Source organism: Rhinoraja longicauda, chromosome 22 (genome assembly GCF_053455715.1).
Source record: "Rhinoraja longicauda isolate Sanriku21f chromosome 22, sRhiLon1.1, whole genome shotgun sequence".
Classification (NCBI taxonomy): Eukaryota; Metazoa; Chordata; class Chondrichthyes; order Rajiformes; family Arhynchobatidae; genus Rhinoraja; species Rhinoraja longicauda.
In genome coordinates this window covers 29,549,704-29,565,066 of record NC_135974.1, presented here as the reverse complement: position 1 = coordinate 29,565,066, position 15,363 = coordinate 29,549,704, and positions in this window count along the sequence as shown.

Sequence of the window (15,363 nt, the reverse complement as noted above, 5' to 3'; positions counted from 1 at the left end):
CAACGAGATCTGGGTGTCCTTGTACATCAGTCACTGAAATAAAGCATGCAGGTACAGCAGGCAGTGAAGAAAGCTAATGGCATGTTGGTCTTCATCACGAGAAGATTTGAGTATAGGAACAAAGAGGTCCTTCTGCAGTTGGACAGGGCACTGGTGAGACCACACTTGGAGTATTGTGTGCAGTTTTGGTCTCCTAATTTGAGGAAGGACATTCTTGCTATTGAGGGAGTGCAGCGCAGGTTCAAGAGGTTAATTCCCGGGATGACGGGACTGTCAGATGATGAAAGAATGGAGCGACTGGGCTTGTATTCACTGAAAATTCAAACGATGAGAGGGGATCTTATAGAAACAAAGAAAATTATTAAGGGATTGGACACGCTAGATGTTCCTGATGTTGGGGGAGTCCGGAACCGGGGGCCACAGTTTAGAAAATAAGGGTAGGCCATTTATAACTGAGGTGAAGAAAAACCTTTTCACCCAGGGAGTTGTGAATTTGTGGAATTCTCTGCCTCAGAAGGCAGTGGAGGCTGATTCACTGGATGCATTCAAAAGAGAGTTAGATAGTTCTTAGGGCTAGCGGAATCAAGGGATATGGGGAGAAGGCAGGAACGGGGTACTGATTGTGGATGATCAACCATGATCGCATTGAATGGTGGTGCTGGCTCGAAAGGCCAATGGCCTACTCCTGCACCTATTTTCTATGGGCCAAAGGGTCTACTTGGCTGTTATGTCTCTCCATGATTCCATCTTAATTTCATTTGAGATGTGCCAAAGTTCCTTCAAAAACCCTGATCCTACTCATCCTATGGCATTGCTTCCGTAGAATATGAACATTAAAACAAGCATAGTAGTTATGGAATTTATTGCTGATGAGGCAAACGCTTTGCTTGCTGTGGACCTTGCCAAAATTGTGTTCACAAACACCTCGCTGCGTTTGTCTCTTTGAACTCATGCTGTCTATCAGCAATCTACGGCAATTAGCATGGCGTTGCTGGTAGAGAGAGGTAGAGGCAATGTGATTGAAGACCTCTCTTGGATGGCGAAGTAAGAAATAGATTCAATGTAGAATCTAGGGATGGAAATACATGTTTTCCAGAGAGATTTGGATATAGCTCTCAGAGCTAACGGAATCAAGTGATATGGGGAGAAAGCACGAATGGGGTATGATCAGCCATGATCATATTGAATGGTGGTGCTGGCTCGAAGTGCCGAATGGCCTACTCCTGCACCTATTTTCTACGTTTCTAGATGTACCAAGTGTAATTAGATGCATCAAGCATTCATCGGCACGGTGGCGCAGCGGCAGAGTTGCTGCCTTACAGTGCAAGAGACTTGGGTTCGATCCTGACTATGGCTGCCGTCTGTATGGAGTTTGTACATTCTCCCCGTGACCGCGTGCTCTGGTTCCCTCCGACACTCCGAAGGCGTACAGGAGTGTAAGTGAATTGGCTTTGGTTATATTGCCCCTAGTGTCTAGGATGGCGCTAGTGCGTGGAGTGATCACTAGCTGGCACGGACTCGGTGGGCCGAAGGGTCTGTTCCCGTGCTGTATCTCTAAAGTGTGAAGATAAAACATGGATTGTTATTACACTGATCAGGACTAAGCTGGGACAAGCCCAAGATTGCCAGCGTCTGAAGACAAGGGGCAGGACCCCTAGGCAGACCTGGAGTTCCTTAAATAAAATACTGTAAATAAAATATATCTCGTGATATCATTGAAATGAAAATGAAGTAAAGGTTGTGGTATTCCCTTGAGTGTGTGGTGCAAGTCCACAATGTATTCTCACGAGTCTTCAGTCCAAGCTGAAATATCACGAACTTTAAAAAAAGTTAGAGCACTTTTTTAATCACCCATTTTTAAAACTTCTTCCAAGAGAAAGGTAGTTCAGCAATAATGATACTTTGGCACATCATTAATCTGATTCAGTAGGAATATTGTTTTCCTTATTTTTAGCAGGAATAAATTGTGCGTGCATAGTTGAAATTTCCATCGGGACATTCATTCTGTGTTGATTGCATTTCCAAAGGTTGTTCTTGCAACTCTTTGGAATATCAGCTGCAATTTCCAGCACCCCATGGTTGAATACATATGTGTTGACAGTTGTCAGAAGATGCAGTCGAGATGCCAATGACGGCCTTACTGTCATTACCATTGTAAATGCCAGGACAATGCAATGTAAGATTGCCACTGTATCTTGATCACAATCAAGTCGAGATTCTAGTTTTCTCTCAGATATTAAATACTGCAATCTTTTTGCAACATAATCGAATGGAAGGTAATCAAATTAAAAGGCCATTCAACCCATTCTCTTCAATAGGTGCGGCACGGTGGCGCAGCGGTAGAGTTGCTGCCTTACAGCGAATGCAGCGCCGGAGACTCAGGTTCGATCCTGACTACGGGCGCCGTCTGTACAGAGTTTGTACGTTCGCCCCGTGACCTGCGTGGGTTTTCTCCAAGATCTTCGGTTTCCTCCCACACTCCAAAGACGTGCAGGTATGTAGGTTAATTGACTGGGTAAATGTTTTTTTTTTAATTGTCCCTAGTGTGTGTAGGATAGTGTTAATCTGCGGGGATCGCTGGGCGGCACGGACTCGGTGGGCCGAAAGGCCTGTTTCCGCGCTGTATCTCTAAAAAAAAATCTAGATGGTGCTCGACTGGGACAGTCAAGGCTTCTTAACATATGGTTAAAAAAAACATTTACCCAGTCGATGGTTAACATATGGTAACACCTCCACCAAGCCCAAACTATGGACTTCACCTGGATAATATTGCCATGTGACCACCATGTCCTCATTGTGTAGGAAAATAACTGCAGATGCTGGTACAAATCGAAGGTGTCACAAAATGCTGGAGTAACTCAGCAGGTCAGGCAGCATCTAGGAGAGAGGGGATTGGTGACGTTTCGGGTCGAGACCCTTCTTCAGACTGGAGATGGGTCTCAACCCGAAACGTCACCCACTCCCTCTCTCCTAGATGCTGCCTGACCTGCTGAGTTACTCCAGCGTTTTGTGACACCATTTATCATCATCATCTTCAGATCACTGGATGGATTTAAGAGAGCCAAATCACTGGATGGATTTAAGAGAGGGTTAGATAGACCTCTGGGGGCTAGTGGAATCAAGGGATATGGGGAGAAGGCAGGCACGGGGTATTGTTTAGGGACGATCAGCCATGATCACAATGAATGGCGGTGCTGGCTCGAAGGGCCGAATGGCCTCCTCCTGCACCTATTTTCTATGTTTCTATGTTTCTATCCCATTTCTTACCAAATAAGTATGCCACTCCTTTTAAATGGGTTCATTGATTTCATATTTCCTGAAGGAAATCAATCATTTGCATCAACGGTCTGTGAGGCCAAAGATCTTTCAACCTTTGTTGTATTTATTCTCTCTCGTCTCAGCATCCGAGGATCAGAGTCAAATTGAAAGCAAAAAGTTACATTAGTTTTATCCATCATGCTAAAGATCTGAATCAAAGAGGCGCCCTTTTTTTCTCTTCAAGTGAAAAACTATTTAAGTTTGAATAGTAGGCACAAGGAACTGCAGCTGCTGGAATCTCGAGCAAAAAATACAAAGTACCGGAGGAACACAGCGGGTCAGGCAACATCTATGGAGGACGTGGATAGGTGACATTTGGGGGTCAGGATCCTTCTTCATCCATTCATAGATACCAGCAGAAGAATTAGGCCTTTTGGCCTATCAGGTCTACTCCACCATTCAATCATGGCTGATCTATCTTTTCCTCTCACCCCCATTCTCCTGTTTCCCCCTGAAATCCGTGTCACTCATACTAATTAAGAACATGGCAATCTTTGCCTTAAAAATATCCATTGATTTGGCCTTCACAGCTGTCTGTGGCGATGGATTCCACAGATTCACCACTCTCTGACTTATGAAATTCTTCCTCATCTCATTTATAAAGGTATGTCCTTTTATACTGAGGCTATGGCCTCTGGTCCGAGACTTTCTCACTGGTGGAAACATCCTTTCCACGTCCATTCCATCCAGGCCTTTCACTATTCGGTAAGTTTCAATGAGGCCCCGCCCTCATCCTTCTAAACTCCAGTCAATTCAAACTGATTGTAATAGGGGGGAGGAAAGTTGGAAAATAAGTGGGGCGGGAGAAAGCCAGATAAGTGATAGGTGGATATACGTGAGGTGGGTTGATTAGCAGATGGGTGGGCAATGGCCAGAAATGATAAGGAGACAAAAGGCCATGAGATAAGGAGAGAAGGTGGGTGAAATGTGAGGCCAGAGGATGGGATTTATGTGGAAGGGAATGGAGGAAAAGGGAAAGGGGAGAGGGCGGGATCGTGGTAGAAATGGGTGGTTATCCAGGTGGGGAAGAGAGGAGGGAGGAAAAAAGAAGAGCAAGGAGGAGGTTTTAGTTTAGTTTAGCTTAGAGGTACAGCGCAGAAACAGGCCCTTCGGCCAACCAAGTCCGCACCGACCAGCGATCCCCGCACACTCGCACCATCCTACACACACTAGGGACAATTTACATTTATACCAAGCCAATTAACCGACAAACTTGTCTGTCTTTGGAGTGTGGGAGGAAACCGCAGATCTCGGAGAAAACCCGCGGGGTCATGGGGAGAACGTACAGGCTCCGTACAGACAGCACCCCGACTCAGGATAGCACCCGGGTCCCTGGCACTGTAAAGCAGCAACTCTACCGCCGCGTCATCGTGCCGCCCGGTTTATTGGTTAATTGCTTAAAAGTGGAGACTTCAATGCTCATACTGTTGGGTTGTAAGCTGCCCAAGTGGAATTGCGTTCCTCCAGTTCAGTTTGATAGTCCCTCGTTATGATTTAGTGGCCTGAGTCCTGCAATGCTTCCAGTAATTCCCTAGCGCAGCTGAAAGCAAATGAATAATGTATTTGTGAAGCTAAAGAGAAAAATAAATATTTCCAATGTATCTTATCTATAAATAATATTAAATTCAATTAAAATCCTTTAATTTCTATTTGTGGGAGACCAGAGCTGCAGACTGCAAACTTAAGTTAGTCACTGATGAGGAATTTTGTTCACACGATGCATGGTATTAATGTAAAACCGGCTGCCAAAAGTAGCGGGAGGCACTTAAATGCATTTAAAGGGAGTCTCGATAAGTATGGGAAAGAAATAGCGAGTACTAGACCAAGTGGACCCGTTGGGCCAATAGACAATAAACAATAGGTGCAGGAGGAGGCCATTCGGCCCTTCGAGCCAGCACCCCCATTCAATGTGATCATGGCTGATCATTCTCAAACCTCTCCTGCATTTGTGCAGGACCCTCTCCTCCCTCCTCCCCCCCCTCCCCTCTCCCCCCTCCCCCCTCCCCCCTCCCCCCCCCCTCCCCCCCTCCCCCCTCCCCTCCACCCCCCCCCTCCCCCCTCCCTTCCCCTCCCTTCCCCTCCCTATCACATCCTAATCTGTCGGCATCGCCACGAAATAAACCACGCGCATTTATCATTGCATTCTGCATCTTATTGCTTATCCAATTTTCTTTCCATTTGGCTAATTTGCCGCCTTTATCACAGGTACCTTTATCTTCTTTGTAATCCGTGATGCAGAACCTTATCCAGCGGCTGTCAGTGAGCACACCAGACCTTGGGGTATCCAGTATGTTTTCAAGTATTTCCAGTGCAGCTTTGAGACAACATGTTGCGCTTTCTCTTGTGACTTCCATCGTCTTCAGATGAATAATGAAAGGATGCTACAAAACTCGCTCCAGAAAAATATCTCTCGGATGTAGAAGTCGCTAATAAAAAGAGAATTCCAGACGGTAGCAGTCATGATAACCAATTTTGTTTAAAGGGCACTTACATTTGTACATACGTCCAAAATTGTTCTGAGAAGTATTAAGATTGTGAGGGATATGGGCCAAATGCGGGCAAATGGGACTAGCTTAGGCGAGGCATCTTTTACAGGTGGGGTCAAAGGGCCTGTTTTGGTGCTGGAAGACTCTATGGCTATAGATAGACACAAAAAGCTGGAGCAACTCAGCGGGTCAGGCAGCATCTCTGGAGAAAAGGGATCGGTGAAGTTTCAGGTGGAGATCCGTCTTCAGACTGGAGAAGGTCTCGACCCGAAACATCAGCCATTCCTACTCTCCAGAGATGCTGCCTGACCCGCTGAGTTACTTCAGTATTTTGTGTCTACCTTCGGTGTAAACCAGTATCTGCTGTTCCTTCCAACACACTCTATGACTCGACGATTCTGAGTAAATAGGAATAAAACATTAATACACAGATCCCGCATTGTTTTTTTATGCTTGTTATATGCAAAGTAAATCTGCATGATTGAAGCTGGTGTAAATAAAAGATATAGCAGGCAGATCTGAGGGCAAGGAAATGCAGTTATAGAGAGTGCAACACAACAGGATGCTGCACAACTTGACCCTGTGCCTTATCGTTTCACCAATCTTCGTGTAGATCTAGTCATAATCATAGCGTTATACAGTGTGGAAACATAAAAACATAGAAAATAGGAGTAGGCCATTCGGACCTTCGAGTCAGCACCACCACTCAATATGATCATGGCTGATCATCCAAAATCAGTACCCCATTCCTGCTTTTTCCCCATATCCCTTGACTGCCTTCTGTGGCAGGGAATTCCACACAGGACCTTCGGCCCAACGTGCCCACACCGACCAACGTTAGCGATGTAAACATTGATTTCCTTCTGGCCCCATATCAATTGGGAGAATGTTTAAGTGTGCTACAGCACCAGGGAACCTTGTTCATCTACAAAATACAATGCACTGGTCCCACCTGCCTGCGTTTGGCCCATCTATATACTAAAACTCTTGTTTGTTTGTTTGTTTGTTTGTTTGTTTGTTCCTGAATTACAGCCAAAACGATATACGATAGCGTGATAATTTTAGGCCCACCTGACTCACCGTTGTCCCTTTGGTGCTAATGGAAGAGTGTTTCATTGAAATCGGTGTTATATTTCTAAAGTCATTCACATTTTAAAGTTTAAATCTATCTCCTAGGGAGGGAGGGGGGAGGGAGGGAGGTTAAGGGGGGTTGAGGGGGATGGAGTGGGGGAGGGGAAGGGGAGGGGATGGGGGGTGGAGGGAGGGGGAGGGGGGGTGAGGGGGGAGGGGGCGAGGTGAGGGGGGAGAGGGGGGGGGGTGAGGGGGAAGTGGGAGGGGGGAGGGGGAGGGGGGGGGAGGGGGAGGGGGGGGAGGGGGGAGGGGGAGGGGGAGGGGGAGGGAGGGAGGGGGGAGGGAGGGAGAGGGGAGGGGGGGAGAAGAGGGTGCTGCACCAATGTAGGAGAGGTTTGGGCCCAACGGGTCCACTTGGTCTAGTATCTCTCTAAAGCTGTCCTTTCCATGTGCCAGTCTAATTGCTTCTTAAACATTGTAATAGTCCCTGACTCAGCTACCGGCTGGAAAGGCCACAAGGCAATTAACCTACAAACCTACAAACCTGTGCATCTTCAAAGTGTGTAAAGAAAATAGAGATCCCGGAACAAACGCACGCAGGTTACGGAGAGAACGTATGAACTCCGTACAGACAGCACCTGTAGTCAAGGTCAAACCTGGGTCTCTGGTGCCGTAAGGCAGCAACTCTACTGTTGCACCACCGTGCCGCCATGTTTTAATAAGAGACCATAGTGTCCATAAGAAACTGATATAGTCATGGATAGAATTTCAAAATCCAGGCGGAGGGAGCCAAGGATTGGGGGTGAACTCAAGTCCATGAGTTTTGGTTAACATATCAATTTACTTATTGGAAACCAGCACACTATTGCATCCAATTCAGGCCCTTAACTCAGCAGGGAAGAATCCTAGTGTACAAGATCAATAAATAATGGTATAATCACTTGCAAATCAATGAGATAACGGATGGACCAGGGACACAAATCGCAAGATAGAATTCATAGATTGCAAGAGGTATTTTATACTTATTTTATGCAAAATTATCTGAAGCTATTTTTGCTAGTTAATTCGTCGTTCAACTTTGAATTAGAAAGAATATGCATGTTCCAAAACGTCAGACTGCAAAGCAGTTTAGAATCAGAGGGGGAAATTTAGTATAGTTTAACGATACATCAGAGTAACACACTGAGTCCACACCAACCAGTGTACTGAGTTTACCCCGTACACTAGCACTATCCTACACACCAGGGCGGCACGTTGGCACAGCGGTGGAGTTGCTGCCTTACAGCGAATGCAGCGCCGGAGACCCGGGTTCGATCCCGACTATGGGTGCTGTCTGTACGGAGTTTGTACGTTCTCCCCGTTACCTGGGTGGGGTTTCTCCGAGATTTTCAGTTTCCTCCCACACTCCAAAAACGTGCAGGCATGTAGGTTAATTGTCTTGATAAATGTAAAAATTGTGCCTTGTGGGTATAGGGTAGTGTTGATGTGCGGGGATCGCTGGTCGGTGAGGACCCGGTGGGCCGAAAGGGCCTGTTCCGCGCTGTATCTCTAAACTAAACTAAACTAATCTAGGGACAATTTACAATTTTACCGAAGCCAATTAACCAACAAACCTGTACGTCTTTGGAATGTGGGAGGAAATCGGAGCACCCGGAGAAAACCCACGCAGGTCACGGGGAGAACATACACACTCCGTACAGACAGCAGCCGTAGTCAGAATCAAGCCTGGGTCTCTGGCGCTGTAAGACAGCAACCCTACCGCTGCGCCACCGTGCCTCCCTTAATCCTTATCTTCCTTTTTCTTTTTTAAGGAAATAAATCTGGTATTGAGGTCTTGAAGTCGGCACAGAGTTGCCAGTTGCACGTGAAGCTGTGATCCCTCTTTCACGTTGAGATGGTCAGTATGTAACAGCTTGGTGCAGGCAAGCGTGCAAGACTTGCAAAGCCCATTAATTGATTTGCAAATCTCCTTAATTGACTTGCGGGTTATATTGGAATCCTGCTTGGCAAAACCTCCATCTATTCTGCAGGTTAGTTAGATTGACACGAGGCTTGGTTTACAATCTGCTCTCAGTGTCAGTTCGCCTGGCACGAGTACAGGAGTTGAATCTGCACAGCCTGTTGGTTTTACTGACACAAGAGGGGGTTTGGCACGAACGTTTGCAAAGGATTAAGGTCATCCACATTGGCTTCCGCCAGGTAGATGAACGTCTTTGGGCTGTTACAAAACAAAACCTCTTACGCTCAACGCAGAGTGCTGGAGTAAGTCAGTAGGTCAGGCAGCATCTCTGGGGGAATGGTTAGAGGACATTTTGGGTCAGAGCCTTTCTTCAGACTGAATGTAGTAGCAGTGGAGAAAGCTAGAAAAGAGGTGTGGGACAGGACAAAGCCTGCAAGTGAGCGAAGGCACAAAATGCTGGAGTAACTCAGCGGGTCAGGCAGCATTCCTGGGGAAAGAAAGAATTGCAAATGCTGGTTTATATCAAAGGTAGACACAAAGTGCTGGAGTAACTCAACGAGTCAGGCAGCATCTTTGGAGAAAAAGGATGGGTGAGGTTTCGGTCAGTACCCACTTGACTTGACTTGCCTCTGCCGATGCTCCTTGATCTGCTGTGTTCCTCCGTCAGTTTGATTTTACTCCAGATTAGGCAACATTTACTGATGGAACAGACATTGACACTGGATGCTAATCTTTACACTGCCATCTGGTAACAGGGGTGTGATGTAAACATTGATTTCCTTCTGGCCCCATATCAATTGAGAGAATGTTTAAGTGTGTTGTGGCACCAGAGAGCCTTGTTCATCTACAAAATACAATGCACTCCAAATTACCTCAATGAAGACTGAATGAAAATGATATCAAGAGAATGAGAAGTTACCAATATACATTCCCAGGCAGACCTTTCTATAAATATTGATATTCTTTAATTTGAGCCCTTTCCTCAAATTTGCCATTTTCCCATTTTGAGCAGTACAAACTGCCTTGATAAAATGTGATAGACACAAAATGCTGGAGTAACTCAGCGGGGCAGGCAGCATCTGTGGATAGAAGGAATGAGTGACGTTTTGGGTCGAGACCCTTCTTGAGTCTGAAGAAGGATCTCGACCCGAAACGTCACCCATTACTTCTATCCACAGATGCTGCCTGTCCCGCTGAGTTACTCCATCATTTTGTGTCTACCTTCAGTGTAAACCAACATCTGCAGTTCCTTCCTACACATTTTGTCTTGATAAAATGAGAAACAGGAAGCTGAAGATGCTGGTTAGTACAAAAAAAGACACAAAGTGCTGGAGTAATTCAGCAGGCTAGGCTCCTTCTCCATCTCTGGAGTACATGGATGGTTTATGTTCATGTTATAGGAGCAGAATTAGGCCATTCGGCCCATTAAGTCGACTCCGCCATTCAATCATGGCTGATCTATCTCTCCCTCCTAACCCCATTCTCCTGCCTTCTCCCCATAACCCCCGACACCTTTACCAATCAAGAATCTGTCAATCTCCACCCTAAAAATATACCGATAGGATCCCAAAGAGGGGCTCTCACCCAAAATGTCACCTGTCCATGTTCTCTGGGGATGCTGCCTGACCCGCTGAGTTACTCCAGTGCTTTGTGTCTTTTTGTTTTGTCTTGAAAAAATATGAACTCCTCATTTGATGAGTAAATAGTCCTAATTCATGGATGTGGAGGATAGGCAACGGGTGCACAATCATTTGAAGTAGAAACAAGGAACTGCAGATGCTGGTTTGCAAAAAAAAGACACAAAGTACTGGAGTAACTCAGGGGACCAGGAGAACATGGATGGGTGTTGTTCCCCAAGGTTGCTGCCTGACCCGCTGAGTTACACCAATACTTTGTGTCTTTTTGTGTAGGAGTAACTCAGCTGGCCAGGCACCATCCCTGCAGAACAACACCTATCCATGTTCTCTAGGGATGCTGCCTGACCCGCTGAGTTACTTCAGCATTTTAAGTCTTTCTTTCCCCACAAGATTTAGCATTTGGTTTTTGAATTTATTCACTTAGAACACTATATTTTCTTTATTCAGTATCATTCCTGCGTCAATAAATATGATTGGTAAGTCTGGAGAGAAGGGTGGAGAACCAAAACACCGCCCATCCTTTTTCTCCACAGATGCTGTCTGAGCCACTGAGTTACTCCAGCAATTTGTGTCTATCTTCGATACTGTATATACCAGCATCTGCAGTTCCTTTCTGCACAATAATTCTCCACTGTTAGTTTTTCTAACCTTGTCCCTCAGTGGTGACATAATAGCCCTCTCCATGCTTCGACAATGCTTTGTATGTGAGGAGCTGAGAGGAGCTGTGGAGAGGTGCCATCTTCCCTGGGGCTCAAGTCGTTGAGAAGCCTCTTGTAACCGAACAACATCATGTAAATAGATTTTTACTCAACATGGTTGAGTATAACTTGTCATCGGGTGGCACTCTGAACCCTCTTTAAATTCTTCACATGGATCATACAGCATCTGTTGGTGAATTAAAATCTCTGGGAAATGTGCACATCTATGAACGCATTAGCAAGCTCATGCCAAACTGCAAATAGCCTCCCGACTGATGGAACAGATATTTAAACTGGATGCTAATCTTTACACTGCTATGTGGTAATGGAAATACGATGCAAACATTAATTTACTCCTGACATTAGCTGAAAGAATGTTTAAGTGTGCATCAGCTCCAGAGAGCTAAGTTAGCTTAGTATATTTCAGAAATACAGCGTGGAAACAGGCCCTTCGGCCCACCAGGTCTGCACCGATCAACGATCACCAATGCACTCGTTCTATCGTGCACATTAGGGGCAATTTACAGAAGCCAATTAACCTACAAACCTGCACGCCTCTGGGCTGTGGGAGGAAATTGGCGTACCCATAGAAACCCCGTGCGGTCACAGAGAGAGCGTGCAAACTCCGTACAGACAGCACCTGTAGTCAGGATCGAACCTGGGTCTCTGGCGCTGTAAGGCATCAACTCTACCAACTCTACCAGCATCTGCACAGGAGAGCAAAGCAGCAGATCAATTCTGCCCCAACTAACTGGTCCATGCCAACCAAGGTGCTGAAAAGAAATAGTCACATTTGCCTCTGTTTGGGCACATCTATATACTAAAACTCTCGTTAGTTTGTTTGTTTGTTCCTGAACTACAGCCAAAACGGTACACGATAGCGCAACAATTTTAGGCCCACCTTACTCACCGTCGTCCCTTTGGTGCTAATGGAAGAAGTTTCATTGAAATCGGTGTTATATTTTTAAGATTATTCACATTTTAAAGTTTAAATCTATCTCCTAGGGAGGGAGGTGGGAGGGGGGTGGAGAGAGGGGGGAGGAGGGGGGATAAAGGGGGGTTGAGGGGGATGGAGTGGGGGGGAGGGGAAGGGGGAGGGGAAGGGGAGGGGGAGTGAGGGGAGGAGGGAAGGAGGGGGAGGAGGGAGGGAGGGGGAGAGGGGGGAGAGGAGAGGGTGCTGCACCAATGCATGTTTGGGCCCAACAGGTCCACTTGGTCTAATATCCCTCTAAAATCTTCCTATCCATGTACCAATCTAACTACCTTTCAAACATTGTAACTGTACTCAAATTTACCGTTTTCTCTGGCAGTTTATTCAATCCTCTGTGTGGAAAAACTAGGATAGTGTTCATGTATGGGGATCGCTGGTCGGCACAGGCACAGTGGACCGAAGGGCCTGTTTCCGTGCTGTATCTCTAAACTAAAGTAAACTAAACCAAATCATCCCAAGCAGCAAATTCGAGGCACTCACCGCCCTCTCGGCAAACAAAACTGCCCTGCACATCCCCTTTAAACGTTGCCCCACTCACCTTAAAGCTTTACCCTGTAGCATTTGACATTTTGCATCCTGAGAAAATTGCATGCTCTCGAAACTAATCAGATAATACTCTACATAAGTACAATCAAGCCAAACTCAAGCACAATAAGAAGAGCAAAGGTAAAGATATAGACTGCAAATATAGTGCGGAAAGTAAGATAAACACATATGGATTAAAGGAGAGGGCGCATTGTTATGAGCGAACTTTAATAAAGATAATTCTTTATATTTTAAATCCAATAAATTTTGGATTAATTGTTCCTCGGCAATTAGAGTCCAAGCATAAGAACTTAAAATTTCAGACCTGTTGAGATCGTTCACCACTAATTATTGTTTAATATTCTCTTAGAAATTCAGTTTTATTCCATTCAGATAAAGCCTGAATAGATTATTTTATGGTGGTATTAGTGCGGTGGGCCTCGGGGCAGTGGGGCCTTGTGGCTGACAGAGCCTCGCGGGTCGGTAGGAGCCTCGCAGGTCAACCCGCAGTCGGTGGTCGATGAGGGTGTGGGGGAACCACCGAGTGGGGGGGAACAATGGAGGACCCAGTGTGGGGGGGGGGCTGTGGGGGGCGAGAGGTGGGGGTAGAGAACAAAGGGGGACCCAGCATGGGGGAGGTGGGAGAACAATGAACAATGGAGGACCTGGCGTGGGGGGACTGTCGTGAGGGGGGGGCAACAATGGAGGACCCGGTGTGGGGAGACCGTCCTGAGGGGGGGGTAACAATGGAGGACCCGGTGTGGGGGGACCGTCCTGAGAGGGGGGTAACAATGGAGGACCCGGTGTGGGGGGACCGTCGTGAGGGGGGAGGGGGCAACAAAGGAGGAGCCGGCCGGGGTACTTTGTAACTCTGTCAGCGCCGTTTATGTGGTGACTATTTGCATACCTTGGGTATGCAAGCAAAGAATTTCACTGAGCCTTGTCACGTGTGACAAGAAAGTATTACATCCCATTCCGTTCCAAACAGGTTATGTTCTCATCCACTAATTGATTCAGTGCTGATTTAGTTAAGTAAAGAAGGCAAAATAACACATTGTGTAGGAGAGGCATGACAGCAACTGTAAACGGTCATGTATGCAGGCGTGCATGTGTGTGTGTGTGCGTGTGTTAGTGCATGCATGCATGTGTGCACAAATGCAGGTGTGCATATGTGTGGTAGATATGCGCTCTTTGTTGCATGCATGTGCCTAAAACAAGGGTTTGCTGTCAGGTTAACAGACAAATGGTGGTGAACGCAAGCAGACCACAAACTGCTTTCTGGCACGCTTTGCATGTCTGGTTTTACGCACAAATTGAACAAACATAGTGCAGAATACCTTTAAACCTATTAAGTTCTGAATAAATGGCTGGAAGTGATGGTGGGATCCCGTTCTGTGGTATACTTTAAATGGTAATTAGACATTTATTTGAAGAAGAGATTTTGCAGACCCATAAAAATGCCCTTTGGAGAAGAGCAGTGTGATAGTTCTTTCAATGATCAAGCCAGTCCTGATACACTGAGAGGATTTGTCCATGTTGCAGGATCTGCGATTTTAAGAACTAGCATATTCATCACAGGCAAAGGGAGAGTCGAGTTTTTTTTTATTGGGCTGTTCTCTTATCACATCCTAACGCCGCAGCAAGGTTCATTACAAAATTGAGTCCTGTTCAGCATATGCAATGTTGCTCAGCTTTTATAGTTGACAAAATATATAATTGCATTGTGCTATCGATAGTTACAAGGAGCTATATTTCAATTTAGAACGTGTTCCAAGTGCTTTGAAAGGGGTAAGCCAACAATGGAACCCAGGGAACGGTATGAAATCGTTTCATCTGTTGTACTTCTCAAAGAGTAGAAGGCAGGCGTAGCAAGGAATGCAAAAGAACATCTCGTGGAGGAGGGCTTCATAGCAACTTGAAATGATCATGTGTGGATCATTGGACGCCTGTATGCATGCGAGTGTGAATGCGTGTGTATACATATGCAGGTGGTTGGCACAGAGTGCTGGAGTAACTCAATGGGTTAGGCAGCATCTCGTGAGAAAATGGATAGGTGACATTTTGAGTTGGGACTCTTATTGACAATAGACAAAAGGTGCAGGAGTAGGCCATTCGGCCTTCGAGCCAGCACCGCCGTTCACCGTGATCATGGCTGATCATCCAAAATCAGTACCCCGTTCTTGTTATGTATGTGTACAAATATGTGCTCTTTCAATATGGCGGTGAATCTGTGGTATTCATTGTCACAGAAGGCTGTGGAGGCCAAGTCAATGGATATTTTTAATGCGGAAACAGATGGATTCATAATCAGTACGGGTGTCAGGGGTTATGGGGAGAGGGAATGGGGTTGAGAGGGAAAGATAGATCAGCCATGATTGAATGGCAGAGTAGACTTGAACTTATGAATGGTCAATGGTGCTTTATTTTCACATGGGCAAACACAGTTAAATTTAATTAATTTTGTTTTTGCATACAGTACTGTAAAGAATTGCCATACTTTATTTGCACAATCCCCAATTGGCAAAGTGTGCAGAAATACTTGATTGCATGCAAGAGGCGGCAGGTTTTGGTGCTTTTTCTCGCATGCATGTGTGCAGCCCCAGGGTACTGCAATGAGCTTCCAAGAAACGTATAAAGATAAACACAAACACCACAGATCAGTCATTTAACCTCGGTG